This window comes from Bactrocera oleae, chromosome 3, assembly GCF_042242935.1.
Source record: "Bactrocera oleae isolate idBacOlea1 chromosome 3, idBacOlea1, whole genome shotgun sequence".
Lineage (NCBI taxonomy): Eukaryota > Metazoa > Arthropoda > Insecta > Diptera > Tephritidae > Bactrocera > Bactrocera oleae.
The window spans coordinates 26,764,513-26,785,406 of NC_091537.1; the positions used below are offsets into that span (position 1 = coordinate 26,764,513).

Genomic DNA, 20,894 nt, shown 5'->3' on the forward strand with positions numbered 1-20,894 from the left:
TTGTATATAGGAGTCTTGGTAATTCATAGTATTATACGCTCAAGTAGTTTGAAAATCTTATTTATGGTGTATGGAAGATAAGGATAGATTGAACCGATTTTATCTATTTTTGGCATTACAACATATTGTCAACATAAAAAGTAGCCCTCTGAAGCCCATTTAGGTACCTCAACATCACCAATATTTGGCAGCTCGTGCCGGCCATGGTTGTTTACGGATTTGGGTCAAATTTTGTCAGTGTATTTAGTACGGTTTGCCATTTCATCATGTCAAGTTTCATTTTGGTACAACGCCTGGAAATTGTTCAAGACAATTATGCAGATTCACTTTCTCCGGAAAATCCGGAAATCCGAAAAAGTCATCTTCACAGATGAGGCCCATTTCTGGCTTAATGGTTTGGTCAACAAACAAAATTGTCACTATTGTGATGTCCTCTTGTGTCGTTTGGTGTGGATTGTGAAACCAGCTTTATTTATTTCGAAATAAAAAAGAAAATGTCGTTGCCATCAATAGTAAGCAATAAAACACGATGATCACCGACTTTTTTCCCGGAATTTGAAGAAATCGTCTCGCACGTTCCCTATTTCCAACAAGACGGTGCGCCGCTTCATGTTTCACGTCTAAACATGGACATATTGCGTGCATTTGGCGACTTGTCAATTTCGAGAAATGTAAAAGTAAAATGACCGCCAAGATCTTGCGAATTAACCCCTCTAGATTAATTTCTATGGGGATATGTTAAATCAAAGGTTTACTCCAATCAACCAGCAAGGCTCGAGGAGCTCGAAGACAACAATCGGCGAACTACAGCTGAAATTTCAGCCGAAATGCCGCACCGGGTCATCGAAAATTGGCGTAAACGGAAGGAGATATGCAAACGGAGCCGTGGTGGCTATTTGGCCGACATTTTATTCAAATCATAAAAAAAAACAGATGGAATTAAAAATTTGTTTATATTGCATGTAGGTGTGGTTGTTGTCCCATTTCACACTGTAACATAGGACTGTCAGGATAATGTTATGTACCGAATTTGGTGGAAATTGGTCGAGTAGCTCCGAAAATATGTGTTTTCACCAAGATGTAGGCGGTGCCAACCCATATTAAATTTTGACACCGGCTCCTATAAAGCCATCTGTAGTGTGAAATTTATTGTCTCCGACATGTACAGTTATTAATTTATCGCACTTTTATGAATGAAATATTAAAATGAGTTTAAATAAATATGCTAAACGAAATTCATTCATTGAACGAAGAGATGGTCATTGTTGCCATCTGTTTTAAAGTTTTAATTGGAATCGGTAAAATAATGGCAATAATATAAATTTAGTAATAAATAAAATATGCACGTTTCTTCCAATTAGATTTCTTTGTAACTATTTTTGAATAAGCAAATTTTCAAGTATAATTTTTTTTATAGACAATATTAATAATACAATAGAGATAGTAAATCTATCGCCTTATAAAATTCACTTCGATCACGGCGACAAAAACGTTCTTATTATTTTTTTTTTTGGTAAAATGTAAACTTTAATCACAGCTCCCACAAGATTTGTTTACACTGGAGCGATTTCCCGAACTTACTTGAAATATCATGTAATGCATACAATTTATTGCGGATAAATTGAGATGGAGGATACACCTTCAACTATAAAAAATCTAAATATTATCCAAGATTCAAAATCCATTATTTTATTCTATTCATTCCAGATATAAAAAACCTAAATAAAGCCAAAACTCCAAATTCACTTTTTTCATATTCTTAACCTAATCTACTTTCTGCAGAAATGAACTTAACTAACGCATGATGGTGGCGAACTTTTAAGCTCGTGTGCAAAAGTAAAATATCTATGTGTGTTTCAGATGACTTCATCGATAAGCTGCTTTCGTATAAAACCGGACAAAGAAAAAGGGTATAAAAGCGAATGTGGAAACTATAAAATGAGAAAATATAACTGAGAGACAAGAAAAAATTTATTGCAAAACTTTTTTTCTGCTCAGCGCTTTTTGATGTCACGAATTAATAAGTAAATTGATGTTGTGTATATGGTCTCTGAAGAATGAGCTTAGAAAATATCAAGAAAATAAATTCACTTGAGAAACCATTTATGTGATAGACGTCTGCCATTTTTTCTGGAATTATATGAAGAATTGAATTATTGTGTGTTTTATTGTGGTTAGGAATTCTTTGGTTTTGCTGTCTTGGCAATAATTTTAATTTACTTTATTTAATATCGTCGCTATTTCTTTGCATTCAAAACAAAATACCGTAGTTTTCGCAAAACTGCCTTTTCCAGTATCTATTCAATATTTGTTTGCATATGTTTATTGTACTGAAATTTATTAAATAGCTCAGTGCTTCTAGATTCGGCCAGTTTATTTGACCTACTTGTATAACGTGTTCGAATCACCGATTTCTTTCGCTTGTCGAATCGAAGGCAGCTAATGTTTCAATGAGAGCAGAAATACAATTTTGAGCACATATATTGCTCTTTTAGTCAGAGATTCCAGTTAAAAATTTTTATTTACTCGGATTTTTTCAACGAAATATGTCAAAAAAAAAATACTTCTAGGTTTGCCTACATATTGTACTAGGTTTCCATACAAAACGTATTTTGTAGATTTAGGTTACTAAATTATTTAGAAATGTTTGCCTTCGAGATTTACTAGGTTTGACCATTTTCCATTACTTTATGAGGAGGAATTGAAAACTCTTCAAAAAAATCCATCATTAAAAACATTTCAACGCAAATTAAATAAGTTTAAGCTAGGAATTCTAGCACTTTATAAAACATTAACACAAGGTCTTATTTGTAAAAATTTCTAACGAATTGGTCCGATATGGCCATTGGAAAGTTAAAAGCAAGTAATAAATTAATTATATCCGTTATTCGATTTCACAAATTTTTAATAGCAAATATATCAAAAAAGTAGCATACACAACATGTTTTACTATGACACCTCCTCTGTGGCTCGAACTATCAAGAGCTAACTATATGAATATCAGCCAGTGTAGTCATTATATGTATAGGAGATACAACTGAAAGTTTCCATTTTTTCGGTATCAAACGCCTTTATTTAATCGTTAAATTTTCAAGCTTTATAAAGATAATAATAATATAAAATATAATAAATTTCAAAAGTTTTGGTTCCTTATATAAAAGTTAACCGGTATAAAAAGTTTTCTGCCTACATGCTTTTTTTAAAGCTTGATTTCATTAGAGCAGAGGAAAGGATTCAAAAAGATGTTGCGTGGCAAATGGCCCGGCTTATACGATAAAATTTCATAAGAAATTCAAGAAATCAGTGTGATCGGCTGGTGTAACTTCATGGTGCCAAATTTAATTTTCTGAACGTCCTGAGGTATATAATACAAACTCTATGTATATAACTCTATGGTAGGCTAACCTAATCACTAGTTCGACCACAGTTAGTAACCCTTTTACTCTCACTAATTTAATATCCCTCATTTTATCATCCTGGCCATGTGTCCTCTAGGCGGCACGTACTGCTTGTTTATTTCCTCGCAAGTTCCCTTTGTGGGCGTAGTGAGAACATTCATTCATAAACCTAAGTAAGTGGCTTTTTCGCCGGCTAATTGAGTTGCATTAACTCGGTTAGCTCCTTCCATTTTAAGCTGTTCGACGCTGTTGAGCTCATTACAATAGCCACACAGCTGTCTCTGATATTACCGGTTCTATTACTGCCGCTCTAACGGTATTGTATTGCATAGTCATCAACATATACGGCTTAATAGCTTCGCGTATACAACAACAACTATATTTCTTCTATCGTCGCTATTGTGCAGTTTTTAATTGCTGCTAAGTAGAACCTACAAAGTGGATATCAGAATAGTTACACAAACGAATACTCGTAGATTTATTTTGGATATTCGAATATGTGGTTGTTCTCAGTTATAGTTGGTGTCGTGGCAAACTTAATATACTCTTTTCAAGACATAAAAAAATCGTACAAAAATACACTATGATTGCTAATTAAACTTATTTTTGTATATATATAATTTCATTTATTTCCCCAATATTCAGAACTACCCTATTAATGGTGTTCTTTCAGTAGAAATGTGTGTATTATCTGCTTTTGCTAATGGATTTGTATTTCTATTCACGATTACTTTTGAGATGACTAGTATAAATGCTGCTTACAATTAGTTGACTAAGAAATTAGTAATATATTATATTAGTTGGTGGCTTGTTTTCGTCTGGTGATTCTTTTGATGCTAAATGTTCTGCAAGTGACTTTGGTACTTTCAACGGAAGCATTGATATATATAATAATGCAGCTAAACGTCAAATACCTTGTATCTCAATATGCCAAAATAACTGCTTGAAAAAGCATTTAAGGTTTTTGTGGTAATCATGTACGTACAAAAAATACTTCCTGCAATCTAAAAAATAAGTATACAAGTTAAATAATACAAAGTTTCTCATTTCCGGATAATTTGCTAAGTGGGGCGGTAGACCTTTTATATTCTAGTAGTGACAATTTAGGTTATATATAGTGCCAGCAGGATGTCTTTCAGCAAAATAATATACAAAGAGACAACGAACATACTTTTAATCAGGACTTCAGTGAATGTTATTTCTTAACCCAAAACTGCCCAAAATAGCTCAGCACTTTTATGTGGGACACTTTAGGACAGTGTGGATGGTAGATTAACCAAAAACCGACCACTTTTTGATAAAAGAGACTACGGGGTTATGATCTAAAAACGACTTTTATCTCTGAAATCTAAGAACACGTATGTTCCCCACTGAAGTTTTTTTTTTTTATGGACTTCCCATATTTATAAGTGATACTGATCTGAGTTACCCTTCGTATATCATATCGATCTGAAATTTTGTACACGTCCTTTTCTCACGAAACGGTCGATATTGGACCACTATAGCATATAACTGCCATACAAACTGAAATATCGGAATTAAGTGCTTGTATGAACAACTTTTTCATTTGACTAGATATCTTTACTAAATTTTGGCATTGAACTGTTCATTTGTATTTTTGAAGGGTATTGTAGCTGCGATGTAACCGAAATTAACGTTTTTTTTTTTTGTTTTAATTATTAAACGTAAATTTGTAACTCGTGACCATCACTGATAAGATGCCTATTAATAAACCTTTTAATACATTGAAAATTTTCATAATATTCTCTTCAAGTTGAGTTATTAAAGCTTTATTTTACAGCTTCCAACCGCGTGCGTGAACATTCACTGAGAAAGAAAACACTTTCATTGAAATCGTTTAACATATTTTTTGGTTTATTTATTTGTTGGCGCTGTAAATGCGACGACGCGTGTTCTTTTTCTGGAAGCGTGCAATCTCGGCTTTTGGCTTTGCTCCAACAACCTTGACCTGGCACCGAGCACACTCTGTCTGCTGCCAACTTTGGCTAAGGTAAAGAAATGAAAATAAATTGTAACATCTTCAATACTGAAAAACATTTGGCATTGTTCAGCATCCTTGCAATGGTGGAAACGCGTTAAGAAACCCACGGAAGCACATCATAATAAGTGGCACACGATAGAGATTTATGTAGTTTAAAAAAAAATATTTTTTATATTTTCTTAAACTAATGCAGGGTAATTTTGTAAGCGTAAATGTGTGATAGTTTAAGGTATAAGTTGTTGAGCGTTGACACTTGGTGCTGCATACAAGTATTTATTGTTATTTAGCATCGTTCCACCTAAAATTAAAGGTAGTTCAAAATGTTAGAGAAACGAACACTCAATGCTACTTGGTGGTATAAATCAAATATAGAAACAATAAAAAGTTGTTATGTCACTCTTATGAGGTATGACTTTGTTATTGCTTTCAAATATACATTTCTTTGCATGAATACAAAATTCAAGTAGAACGAGCAGGGGGGAAAATGTGTGTAAATAGGTATATGGGAAAACTTCTAGGTTTGAAATATTTATGTAATGAAATATTAGCAATTAAAACAAGAAAAAACATTAACTTCGACTGCACCGCAGCTGTAATATCTTTCACAAACAAAAAAATTTCCTTACAACAACTTGTTTTTCATGTCAGTTTTGTATGGCAACTATATGCTATTGTAACTCGATGACAATTTTGATGACGATATCTCCTCAAATAAAAAAGCTTTTCATACAAGCACGTATTTCGATCGTTCAGTTTGTATAGCAGCTATATGCTACAGTGGTCCGATATCGGCGGTGCCGATAAATGTGTATTGGTAAGAAAAGAACGTGTGCAAAATTCCCGACCAATATCTCAAAAACTGAAGGACATATATACAGACATATGGTCATTGCTAAATCGAATTAGCTGGTCGCGCTGTTCATTTATGTACCTACCAATATATTTTTTATAGGGTCTCCGACGTTTCCTACTGGTTGTTACAAACTTTGTGGCAAACTTAATATACCCTGTTCAGGGTATAAAAATTGAAATTATTAAAAAATTAATTTAAATTAAAATGTTTGAATATTAGGATTATTAGATGTTATATATATACTTGTTAATATTGTTTTCTTTTTTGAGAAAAAACCACTGCTCACTCTATGAGTTTATATCAAACCGCACATTGAAAACAAGTAAGGAAGAGCTAAGTTCGGGTATAACCGGATATTTCATACTCTTGCAACTTGCTAGAATCAAAACCAGGGAAATACCTTCAGGTGCATACGATTTGTTAGAACAAAGAAAATCAATATATGTAGCATATGAAAGTTTCGGTAATTTGTGAACCAATTTAACATATTTTCGGCATTAAATTATAGTATATCTCTAACTAATAGTATATTTCATAAAGATATCTCAATTTTTACTCAAGTTACAGTTTGCACGTACAGACGGACAGTCCCCGGATTTCAACTCGTCCTGACCATTTATATATATATAACCCTATATAAACTATTATACTCTGTAGCAACATGTTGCAAGAGTATAAAAAGTTGCATTGGGCCCAAAAGTTAGCTGTGATTGGATATTTACAGATAAGCTTACTTTTGTATTTTTCAACCGCTTGAGACGTGTTTACTTAAGAAAAATACAAAAATTGATTCAAAGGGGTGCTAAGCACCCCCTAAATGTACACGTTTATGGATACTTCTCTGCTCATGGATTTGGTATTTTGAGATGCTTCACAGAAAACGAGAACGTTGCTACAATGATGAAATTGTAAAAAAAGGGTTTACTGAAGTCAGTTGAAATGCTTTACCTACGAGCCGAGTCTGTACTTAATGATACAAGAAAACCATAGCAATATTTTTCATTAGCCATCACATTCACCAGACGATAATCCAATTGAGAATGTTTAGGGTTTAATGAAAGCCAAAAAATCACAAAAACATTTAACGTCAATTCAAATTTCATTCGGCTACTCCAACACACCCGGAGGTCGCTTCCTGTTTAATATGCGAAAATTTTAGTTGCAAGTTGCCATCAAAGATGTCAGGCTATAATAGCAAACGCTACAGATTGGAGCAATTATTGAACAAACGTCAGATGTAACAAAACGTATAATAAAATAATTTAAAAAAAATTATTCTCTATAATTCCAACATTTTTCCCAACAAACGCTAACTACACTTCGGAAAACGAAAACGTTATGTTTTGAATGTACTGTGTATAGTAAAGGGAGATGTTATGGAACAAGAAAAATAAAAAACAAAGATTCAATTTGTAAAACTATGCAATAACTTTATATGGCATACTAAATACTTACTTCTTACGTATCAAATCGTTGGTAAATTCGGGGAGTAAGTACAAAACCGATAGTAACAAACAACTAGTAAAAAAGCAAGAAAAATGATTGAAATGTATTCCACACAAAAGCTATTCCGCTTGCCAAGCAAAAGCTGTCTGGAACCTAATATTATATATGTAGATATATAAATATGTATATATATACATTTAGTTTTTTTAAAGGAAAATGTGTCACTTGGCTAGCATCAGACCATTTACCGCAGTAAAATCCATATTTTATATTTCACAAGTTAATGGAAATTGAAATCACAAGTTTGTGGCTAGAGCTTGTTTGCAACATTTTGCTTTATTTTTCAACTTTTTCTGCACATTTCGTTGAAAAAAATTACATATTTTGGGTTTTGCGGTTGCAGCCCGCTGGCAATGCCACACGGAGCCACTCGAAGTACTTAACAAACGGCCGTCGCTTGCGTTGTTCGTATTTTCTTGTTGGTGGCTGCTGAGAAGTATTCGGTATAAATACCTATTCTTCCACATTTCTATGTATGTATATATTATATGTGTAGATGTTTTTGTTGGCTGAGTGTTTCTGGCATTCTCTGCTGCCTGGCAGCACATTTCCAGCGTAGACAAGTGGTCTCCAGCTCAATTGGAGCATGTGCGAGTGTGGGTGCTAGTACGAGTTTTTATACACCAGCCCACATTTATGAACATAAACTAACTTTGCTATTTTTGTGTAAAATATTCACTGGTCCACATGGAAAGGTATGTATAGACATTTATGTGTTTGTGTGTCTTCGTGTTTCTTTGCACTTAAATTGGTGTGTGCGTGTGTTACGTATGTAAAGTATGTGTATACATTTATGTGTTTGTGTGCTTGAATGTTTGTTCACACCTAAATTTATGTGTGTATTTTATGTTTGTGTAACGGTACACGGGTTCTTGTCAAGAGCTCTAGATATGAAGGAAATTTATTGTACATGTTTTATTTGTTTTATATGCTTGTAAGCACCTACCTACCTATAGGGAACAAAATAAGCTCGATGCAATACCCACAAGCCAACAATGAAGGCGAAATACAAAGGCACAAATCTCAAAAATGACAATGTATGTACATATATGTGTGTGCATATAAATTCTTATGTAGGTACATTCGAGAAAAATTATAGCAAATGGCAGTTGATAACTAACTAAAGACGTCTTAAGCCGAAAGTAAGCATTCTTGGACCAGTTGAAATATTAGTTGTATTGAAATTATTTTTATGTCCTTCATATTTTAATATAATAATTACAATAAAAAATATATATATTATTTTGTGCACTCATTAAAAAGATATGTGTTTTTGAATAAATTCCATTAAATAATTTTTTGGTCCATTTCAAACTGGTTTGAGTCTAGTATAGTTCCTTGCAAAAAGTACCAATCATTGTCTAACAAAAAATTTTTGAGTTGTCCAGTTAAGCTTGAAAATCAAACTAGTTTTCAGTTGCGCCGTAACGGGTACAATTCACTACTGGTTGCACACTCACAAATACATACACATTTGTAGATCTACACGGGAAGTGTTGGCAAAAATTGCTGCACTTGCTGGATTTTTCTATATTTTCTTGTATTTGTGGAGTGCTTTTTGTTACAGTTACACAAAAACAATCCTAGCTGTACATTTCTCTATCTATAATCACATTTACGACTATATTATATTATAAATGTATGTACAAATACATGCTATTTTTGTTGTACATAACTGAGCGTTCGTTGCTTTTAACAACACTAACAAATGGCTGTTTCTAATACAACAAAAGTTCTGTTATATTTGTGCGCGTGTGCGTGTATGCAAGTTTGGCAGCGAAAAGTGTTTTGACGGTGTGAGCATATTACAATTTTTGTAATAACTGTAATTTCGCCACCAACATTTATAAAGTCCTACTTTCATTTTCAACTCGCTTCGTTGCTGCTTTAATATTTCACTCACAAAAGCTTTTATTTTTGCATGTGAGCTGTATTTCGCACTGCAGGTACTTAGTTTTTGACTTCTGTAGCACGTGGGTACAATAATTTCACACCAGCAGCGCACTTATCATTCGTTTGCCAAGCGCAAATTTACATTCAGAAGCGTTTACTACTCATTCATTATGCATGTGTGGAGAAAATTAAAACTGAATTCAATTATGGGGCGGTTAGAAAGCGAATGTTTTTGCCTCGCTGTATTTGCGGGTACTTCGTTTAATTTATTTAAAGCACTGTTATGCGTGCGAGCATGTATGCGTAATTTATATTACACTGCTTCCCGTTTGGCTTGTGTCTTTGTGACTTTCGTTTACTTATCTACACCGGAAAAGTTATTCATTGAATATTTCCCGAGTACCGTATGAGACATGCGCAGAAATGCTCGCTGATAAAATTATTGTTTGAATACGTGTATACATTTGTATATATGTTGAATTTCAATTATAAATTGAAATTGGCTTTCCTTATCAGTGTGAGTTTCAAATTTTTGCTAATAAATTTAATTCAATGATTTTCAAGCCAGATTTTGTCAGGAGTAATTTTCATCTAAATGATTATGAAGTGGCTGTTTTATAAGAAAGTCTTCCAGTATGCCGTGATTTATTGCTTTGCACTCTTCTAAGATGAAGTCATTCAAAATAATGATAACTTAACATACCTTGTTCAGGCTATAAATAAGGTGTTTAGGTGACGTGATTATATTTTTCCCTATTTTGATATTTTGTCGCTAGCAATGTTATAATTATTTTATTTATATATATTTATCTTATATGGTATTCAACATATTTTAGTTATATACCAGTTACTTATCTATTACATTGTTTTCCACCAGCCAATGAATAATTCATATTCCTGTGTTATTTTGAGACATTTCAACTTGCTTTCAACAGTTGTTGCGGAACCACGACTGCGAAGTTGATGTTTGGGTACTAAAGTGAAATACATTGCGGCAGAATCATTCTTAGTGTCTTGATTGGTGGCGTTGAAGAATTTTTATATTTGATTTGGAAGCTGTGCCCACCAGTTGTATGTCATATGTCCACACTTACTTCAAAATCACTTTGTATAAACGAATTTTATTCTGAAGACTTTAGACTGAAGACCAAGAAGCCAATACTTTCTGTTCTGTCTTAATCTTAAGTTGCTACAACTTTCAAAATATAATAATCTAATACAAAATGTACCAGGCTAAACAAAGGTCTAAATTATTTGAATGATAAAAACATTCTTTTAAAAATTTAAACGCAGCTAAAATTATGCATCAAATGTACTGTAATCATATATGTAGTACGCCATATCGTATGAGCACTATGAGAACTACAATATATTGTATAAATCACTTGTATGAATGCTATGGTCTTTTCACGTATAACTTTAACGGCGTATAAATAATAAAATATTGGAGATCTTTATTGTAGTGCGGACAATTTTGAATTAGAATATCATTTTTTCAACGTTATAGAATTGCTTGCTTAATGCGAAATATCCAAAAATTTCATGTTATATATAATATATGTAAGTACATGCAAAAAGATTTAGATATGTTTTAAATTGAAAATAAAGAGCTTGTTTACATTGGATCCTTATCTTTAGAGCAGTAACCGACGTTTATATTGATGAAGTGTGTCATTAAACGTTCTTATGATCCCTGGGGATAACAGAAGTTATATATACTTTTGGAAAATGTGAAATGTGATATAATTTATCTACGAAGGAAAATATTTTCAACGAAGACAAAATTTTATATTGTATATAAAGTCTTTCGATATGTGCGGGTATTCCTTGCTCTAAACAGTTACATCAATTCACTAATTCAATGCAAATATTTTTTTATGGAACCATTTCGATCGTTGTATATTTCGCTGCAGAATATGGTTAGAAATGTTATAATTTATTTTTAAGTATTTAGGTATGCATGCTAAATGAAATGAAATTATCTTCTTTTATTTATATGTATTGATATATATACACAAATTAAAAAGTACTATTGGAAAAGCTGTATGCGAAACTGTTCTTTTCATAACAATATATACATTTTCCTAATGTAGTATTTATTGCAACCGTAATGACAATTACTTTGGTTTTTTAGTGCTGATTTCGGTATTTTTGATTATTTCACTTCAGCAAGATTAGCTATGGTGTTATCTGGTGAATCATCTTATTGTCAACTTTTTAAGTAGATACCACAATAGACGCATATGCTGTAACTGTCCTCGAACATTTCGATATCGGTTCGATAGTGTGAAGCTATGAGGCTTTCAAAATATAACTCAAAATATATGCTCAAGAGAAAATGGGGTTCAGAGTCTAGTTCCTTTAATTTTTTGGTTTTATTACATCCTTTTGAATTTGTCAACAACATTAGTACTCATTTAAAATTATACGAAGAAGTTAAGTGAGTTGGGTGGGAGGAGAGTAACAGTTGGGTCGTTATTATTAAAAAAAGGATAGCAATTTTTGTATCACGATCTGACAGTGAAGCTAAAGATTTTATTTTCTCTTATTACAGATATTTTGAAATAGAGTTAACTAGAGATTATATTTTATGTTCGTGTATTTTATGTTAAATTGACTAATTACTGTTTTAGTGTCGCGTTTATCGTACATTATTTTAAGTATAGCTACTTACGTTACTAAGGATAAATTTATTAATGATATTGATAAAGCCTTATTTCGTATATTAAGAATACTGAACTAAATTGCTTGCGAATGGCTTAATCTAATTTTATAATAAAGAACAAGTAAGGAAGGCTAAGTTCGTGTATAAATAAACATTTTATACTCTCGCAATTTTTCGAAGGTCAAAGCCGTGGCGTATTTGCAGAACTTGCCAAATCTTTTTGTCAAGAAATGCTATTAAAAAATTCAATATTCATTATTCGATGAAATTATGAATGGATCACAGTCATATTGGCATCCAACTCTAAGCTCTAAGTTATATAATCACCTAGTCCGTTTATATTTATATTAAAGAAACACCGTAACACCAAACACATTACCGTCATCAATGCATCATCGGAACAAAAGGCATAATAGCCACCGCAGCATATTAAGAAGAATAGAAGAAAGTGGACCACGAAAAGCAAAAGTGCAATAACAGAGCAGCAACATTAAGAAAATTTATAATCACAAAGCGTTGTAAATATGGGAATATGTTGGTTATTTCAATACGCCCACCTGCGGTGAGCCAGAAAATTCTTTCAGTTGAGGAAAACAAAAGAAATGTTATAACGCCATTTTAAGTGCCAACGTTAGGATATTTTAGCATAAAGTAAAAACGAAATATGTGTTGAAAGGTCACATTTAAAAAGTAAGTGCCTCTATGATATGCATATTTAACTCTGCAGTGGTCTCAATAAAACCTAATTTAATTAGTCAGAATATAAGAGTGAAGTTACATAATTTCCAACAAGCTGAAAGTTAGTGATTATGTTGAAAACATGATTGAAAATAACATACTAAAACGATGAGGAATCGGTAAGTGAAGTTTTCGATTCGCTAATTATTGGAAAGTAGCCAATCGAACAAACTATACGAGATGTTCAAACAAACAGGTAGCACTGGTGGTGTATTGCTGTGCTAGCAAATCGTTTGACGCATTCTTAATTATCCTACGACTCTTTCATGGTAGTTTACTTTGACTTATCTTTTCAGCTATTCACAATAGTAAAACTGATATAAAAAATTCAAAACAAAATTTGCTAGCATTGAAGATAGCTTGAACCGCTTTAATGAGGTTTTTGAAAACTCTCTAGTACGAATTCAATTCGATAACTTTGTTTTTGTTTTTACAAGTAATTTTTTTGACAAGACAGCTGTGCGCAAAGATAGCGAGCAGCGAAATGGCAAACCTGAATGTCTATGTCCACCGGATTGTATGTATATTTTCAATTTAAAACTGTATCAAGTTGTCGAATCTTTTTTTATATAAAGCTATGGCCTAGAATGGCCTTTAAAGATCGAAGCGTTCGTGCCTTTTTCATTCTTTCGGGCTGGAACTCTAATCTCATTCTAACTGCTGAAGTCGTCTTAAAGAAACTGAGGTGGAATTGACTCGCCACTTCCTTATTAAATGATAGTAACAATATTCTTTATTAATAGATGTCTAACAGATATACTTATATATATACTTAATATATATATACTTAAAAGTTGAGGTAGGTTAGATCTATATTTTTTAAAATAAATTTCAAACTCTCATTGCTATTGATCTAAAAGACTCACCTTTTAGCCTTAGAAAAACATAAATGCTTTCCTCAATAAGTCCGTATTAAAGCTTCGATGCTTATCAAAACGTCTTGGAATAAATAAGTCTACTTCTTATGAATTGAACCAATATATTATATGTAAATAATTTCATTTTATATATGAACATACAGTATGTTCTATAAGTAACAAAACAAATAAGATGATAGAATTCAAGAATAATTCATATAGGAGGTAGCCATGGAGATCCTTCGAAAAATGAAGAAAGTTTACTAAGTTTAAAACTTGTAACTATATATTTACGAATATTTCGAAACAAAAAAATTATTTATTTGACGTGGAATCTTTGGCTTGCGTTCAAAATGGTGTTAAACCTCTATGATCATTGCTACGATAAATATGCATATATAGGTTAAAGACCCTTCCAAATACAAATTTAGAAAGTATGAAGCCTTTCGCTAATAGTTTATCATATGCCAGAAGTGAATTATCTGAAAATATTTTTTTGTTTTACTAATAAAAGAGCGTAGGCTGTAAAAAATTCTTAATATCACATGTGTTACAACTAATTTACAGATAAATATGTTTCCATTTTATTCACATACCTATGAATAAAGAATTTTAAAGTTCGCCGACCTTTTTCAGAGATAATTACAATGAAGAGCCTTCTGGCTTAAGATATCCAGATTCAGAATCCCAAAAATGGTTACCCCTGTTTACTCTGATTTCATGTTTGAGGTTCAGCGGAAATATTATTCTATCTGATAGGGTACAAAAACATGTATTCTTTTCTTTTCTGACAGCTGTTTTAGATGAACAATTGTACAATTCGCAGAGTCGCGGCGCTGAAAAAATTCCTAATAACATAAAAAGGACTTATAGTTTATTATGAGACGACTTTTGTGTTTGATGTACGACTGCATATAGGCAATCTTGTAAGAATAACAGGAATAACTGTGTAATACAGGTATAGCCGAATAAATAGCCAATTTCTAATTTTGTCCATTTGCCTTTGTATACTGAACACTAAAATATTTTCTGCTTGACTGCGGGAGTTATTTCTTTTTGATAGTGAATAATAAATTTGATAAATTTCAAATTCTGTGGAGATATAATTAAATGGGTTTGAGGAAAAATCACTCTATATAAGCTTTGTTGCGTGATTTGCGTTAATTTATTACGAAATATTGAGAGAAAACAAGGATTAAGTGGGTTGAAGCTCAGATTAATATTCAAGACGATAAGATTGAACCAAAATTTATAGATTATAAACTAATATTTAATATATTTATGCAATAGTATTAAAAAGTAATCAAATATTATATACGGAGAGTAGTTTTACTTTTTCTGTCAGGGTTAAGAACAGCAATTACTTTAACTTAAGGGGGTTCCGCAAGAAGAGGATATTACATTGCAGACAAAATGGTTAATATAGTAAATGCAAAATAAAAGCTTAACCTTTTCGGAACACTATATAAAGATATTTAGTGCATTAACTTATGCATGAAAGCAGCTAGGTATTTCGAAAAAGAAGGACGGATACAATCATAGTGAGAATAAAAAGGACGTAATAAAAGCGAGAGAGCATGGCGTAAGGAGAGAGTACTTATAAAAGCAAGTCGTCGTAGTAAGAGAAAGACACGCTCTCTGTGAACTGACACTTCAAGTCTGAGAAATTCGAATTTCCCAAGGCGTTTTGTGAAAGAAGCTCACATCAGTACACACAAAAACCCTCATGAGCGTGAATATATGCGGTTTGTGGGAATTATTGTGGGCCAGTAGTTATGGAAGACGTGATAAGCCTTTTTGTCGCATTTCGTAACAAATAAAGAATGAAAGTTCTAGTATGAATCGGTTTGAGGCAAAATAAAAAAAGCAAGACGCGTGGTAAAGAGCGGGGAGCACAAGCTTCAATATGCCACGCATAGTAAATCTGTATGTATGTATTTCAGTACTATTGATTACTATGCGAGCGCAGAGCGTTTTCACAAAGGCACTCGGTAATGCATTCAGGCCGCGCGCAATAACATAAAGCGTTAAACAGCAACAAAAATTACAACTACAACGACATAAATATGTAGATGGCGGGCGCTCCGCTGGTTGGCTGGCTGGATGCGTGTGGTGCGCCTCCTTGCGACCTGCTTCTTTGGCCTCTAATATACATTATTGGGATACTATTTCTTGTGGCTGCGACGAGCTACGCGACTCACACAGCGCTAATGTTATCAATATTGCTCAGGATCTTGTGTGTAGACACCATGTTGGCTTTGTCTAAGCAAGGAGAGAGAGGGCCACTGCGGTTTTGGCAACATTATGTGTGCGGAAAATATGTATTTCCATGTGTTGGTTTACATATACTATACAATTGTGTCAGTATGTTGGATGCCTTGACGCCTTTGGTTTGGTTTGTTGCTGAAAAATGGAAAATTTCCCTTTAAAGGTCTTGGCACGTTTCAATGCTATCGTTAAGCGTGGAGTGGTCCGTGACGCAATGCTCACGAAACAAATAAGCAAATAACGCGACAAATTGGCGTATGCAAATTTTGTTTTCAATTTAATTTCCTTTTTTGCGTTTACTCGCTGTTATTTGACCCTATTGGATGGCTCTGCCTGTCTGCATTTTAGGAATCCTAATCAAAATTTTTTTATCTTAGTTACAGCAGTCACACAATCACACAGAATTCGTGAAAGCACTGATAAAATTTTCAAAAAAGAGAAAAAATTAAAATTAACGTGAAAGGCCTATAGAAATTAAGCTGAGTAGTTGTTTAAAAAAGGATGTTATGCAATCAAGGATGTTACCCTTATAAAAATTGAAAGTGTCTTTTCGTTGAGTCAGAATAAAAAACGTCTTATAAATGAGGCACTAGTGTGAATTTGACACATTACCAGTAAAAGGTTTTACGAGTTGCATGTGTCATTCTTCTACAGACAGTGCCGAAAATAGCTTCTTCGTAGGTTCACACATTCTATTCGCTGTTTAATACTTTCGAAAAAATAACTTGAGCTTTTACTTTTACTGCACTGAATAATGGTTTCACAAAGACCGATGAAAATCTTTCTACTCAGAGTTTTAATTTTTTTGTTTGTTCAAATTTATCGATTTTTTTTGTTTTAATTTTTACGCCTAAACAGATTTGTAATAGTTCAACTCGCTTTGTATAGATATAATATTTAAATACAAGATTTCTTCTGGATTCATAAAGGACTGCGCTAATCAGTCCAAGTGTGATTCCAATTTTTGACCATCAGACATAGAACCTACCCAACCTAACCTTTGGAAAGTTTTTTTTATTAATTTCATAACATCTCACAAAAACATATGTAAGTTTGTCTGTTCTGCGATTTGGCTTTGTATTTAGTAATGATAGTTCAGCGAATATAGATTTTCGAGATAATGAAGGCTCTATTATGTATAGACATATTTGTTATTGGCTCGTATACTTTTGTTAAGCAGTTGACCGAGTTTCTACTTCTTTTAGTGGTATTCCAAACTTAAATTTAGAGTCCACATTTTGCAACTACCGGTAAAGGGGTATTATGCCAGAAAAGAGCAAGAGTATAATAAAATTGCATCGAGATATTACCCTTCTTAATGTACTCAGAAAATGATGGAAGCATCGCTACAATTCAAGGAGTGTTACAGTAAATCCACCAATACTGAGTGTGACAAAAAATTACCTTCGGGTATCTACACTACTCCATACAGACTAACATGTTCTAAAAGTAAATAAAAGTAAAAGCTGGTTAATATGGTAAGTTGTCATCACAGTGCACATATTTTCGAAATCTCAGTTTCAGAAACTAGATAAGGTGGAATCGGCAAGATGAAGAGCAAGCGCTAAGGATGATGAAACCTTGGAGTATAATCTATGTGAATGCCTAACTTTCAACCGATTGAAGCGGAATAATTTAAACAACTCCTAATGTTCGAAATTAAAACAAATTGGGTAACACGGACCAACAAATTGAAAACCATGCGGTAATACCATGATTCCTCGTTCCTTATTTAAAAAAAACCAACCAACCAATACACCAAGAAAGAAAAAACTAGATTGGGAAAACTTTTGGACCAACTCGTATGCTTTTTTATTGCTCCATATATCTTTTGTACCACAGAGGCAGGACTGTTCACTGTGTTGCTCACTAAAAGTATTTTGATTACATCCTCATAGTGGACAAAAATATTTGTTTGTACTTTTAGTTCTCATTCAACTTTTTGCTTTAGTCATAATGAAGTTTTGTGAATGCGTCTAAATGTAGGCAACAATTTTGCACTTTCTATTGATTTATGGTATAAATGATCAGATTTTCAAAACAATGTTTATGTCGTCCGTAAAGAAATGTTAATATATATTACTATGTAGCCTTTTCTCTGCTTAAGTGAATACAAATTCCGAAAACTGAATTAAACGCTTGAATTAGTGACTTTCCTATTATGTAAGATATTTCCAATCGGACTATTGTAGAATTTGCGGTTTATAGACACTGAGTGTATATTCATATATTCATGATGTAAATTCGAGCTTGGAATTCATGCTTTTACTCACCTTTTATTTGTTTAACGGGTCTGTTTAGTATCAGCAGAATGACAGCGAAAGTCGCGTCTTTAAATTGTTGTTTTCTGTTTTATCTTTTGAATTACAGTCTCGATTTCCGTTTCTACGCCACGCTTTTTCCCGACTCAGCTGATGATTGCTATTCGTTGTTGTTACTTTTGTCTCTCAAAAAACACGAGAGTGAAACTTTAGTTTTTGTATTGAGAGCACTTTTCTACTGCATTAGTATTGGTAGTTGTTTTTGTTGTAGCATTATTATATTAATTATAACTTTCTAGTTATGCGCTTCCTTTGTTTTATTTGTATTTCTGTGTACTTTTCGTTTAGCAAACAACCTTAAATCAATACGAAGCACTCGAACAATTTTGCACGCATCGGTGTCGGTTCGTAAAGCTGGAGAGCAGAGAGGCAAGCAGTGTAAAGCGTTATTACTGCTGCTGACGATGCGTTTATGTTGGTTCGATTGTTTCTGTATTGTTCTTGGCTGCAGTTCGGTATTGTTTCTTTGCCGTGACGATGATGCCGTTAGCACTGAGGTAACGAGTGGTTGAACGTATTGCCAGCGGGAAGTAGGCGAAGACGAAGAAATAAAATGTGTATTTGTATCAGTGTATTTGATAAGAAAAGGATTTCATTCAATTGTGTGGAAATGCGAGTGCGCGAGGGAAAAAATTATGAATAATCGAAAAGTATGTTAAAAGTTCAATGTTGTGTGTGTGCGTGTGCTTAATCAGCGTGGCCTAGTGGACCTGTGTGTTGGTTGTGAGTATTTATGTCTCAATGGGTGTGTTGGTCGGTGTCTTAATGTCAAAATGGACCGAAGACACATAAAAAAGTCGCAATTTGATGGTCGACACTTAGGCGCATCAGTGATATGTGCGTGTAAATGGGAGAGAATGAGAGAGAAAAGAGTATAAAAAGAAATAAAAACAACAACTGCCATACACTGCAGAGCTGACAGTTCTCTACAAGTACTAATGTTAGCCAGAGTGCTTAAGTTATGCTCTCTTTTTCCCCGTAGACAGAGCGATTGTGTGTGTGTAAGTGTAACGTAAGCTTTTCGGTTAGCGCCTATGGGGCGACTTTCGGGATAGAGATTTTTTCTTACTATGACAGACACTGCTGATGGACCGATTTGATGTGGCTGCTCGTATTTTCAGCAAGTTTCACGCTGTAATGCTTTTCTGCTCTTCTCTAATAGATGTCCTGCAACTTAGCTGCGAAACAGTTATTCAACGAAAATTATTTAATTATTTCGCTTTTTGCTGTTTACGCTAGTAGAACTACGTTGTTTTGTTGTAATTGCGACAACATTTTTCCCAATTCAGCTTCTCTCAGGCGAACCGTGTTTGACTTTAGTTGGAGGAGCTGACGAAAAAAACTGTGAGCTGCCTCCGATTACACAACAAATGATATGGAGAAATTTCACACTCGCTCGAAAATTGCGCAGAAATTTCTTGATATCAGCAAAGAAACATATTTGAAATAAAACTAGAGAAAGAAATTATAACAGTAATTGCGTGCCATGCATATTATTTCAATGCTGCCCCTGCAGAAAATCAATAAATTCATATTTCATTGACCGTTCGCTATTTTCGAGGTCCGCTGACCGAGTTTTGCTGATGAGTTTTGTTTTTTAATTTTCTCTAAGATTTTATTAAATTGAATTGAAGTTTGCTTTCGTTAATAGTTTTAGCACTCTTATTTGACACTTGAACTTAATCGCCAACCATATAAAATATATGCGTGTATATATAATATATATATGTACGTATAGCAATAAATTACTTTCTCCTCCGCACTCCCACACTTTTTTCACTATCGACACAATGATTATTTTTCGTTCTCTACCACCAACGAAAGTTGCTTGTAAAGACTCAGCCTTCAATCGCGTTGGCTTAGCCTATCCATTAACGGAATTTTAATGTATTCACTAGCTGTAAACAGTTTTCACATTAAGGCTTATATTAATATGAATATTTTCGAATTCTTAGTAAGCTCTTAAATAGAATTTCAAATAAAAGATTGGGTTTTTCTTCTCTCTATATATGTTCACCTTTAGCGCTGCAATTATTCCTCGTCAACGTTCACGGTCGATGCTCATTCGCGTTTTGAGGTATTACAGTATAGAAAATCCTATGGAAAGCGCACATCGGCGAGCATTTCCTCATAGGTTGGAGTGTGACAAACGATACGAAATCGATTTTTTACCCAAATTACACGAATGACAGGCAATCACGCAAACAGTCGGAAACACTGGTGGAACTTTGAAAGCTCGAAAACCGTTAATGCAAATTCAATGCTGGTTATGCCGAGTATAGCGCTTATAGCCACAAATTGCCGAGGTTAAGGCTTTTAAAAATACAAATAAACGGTATTATGAAATATATAACAAATTTTATATAACAATACCAGAGTTGCTTTACCAAAAG

General features: G+C 33.4%; 1 protein-coding gene across 13 annotated transcripts in view; it reads right to left on the bottom strand.

The window, feature by feature from the left end:
- Syt1 (Synaptotagmin 1) overlaps positions 1-20,628 on the bottom strand; it is a 58,778-nt gene extending 38,150 nt beyond the window's left edge. For 6 of the 13 annotated variants that reach the window (XM_036374880.2, XM_036374961.2, XM_036374904.2 and 3 more), the window contains exons 1-3: positions 20,519-20,596; positions 19,571-19,830; positions 18,454-18,993 (exon numbers count right to left, since the gene is read on the bottom strand). The gene's annotated coding sequence lies outside the window, so the exon portion shown is untranslated. Of the gene's footprint in view, positions 1-18,453; positions 18,994-19,570; positions 19,831-20,250; positions 20,400-20,518 lie in introns of all 13 variants that reach the window. The other 7 variants (XM_070106324.1, XM_070106327.1, XM_036374950.2 and 4 more) reach the window with 7 other exon arrangements.
- Positions 20,629-20,894: the final 266 nt, after the last annotated feature.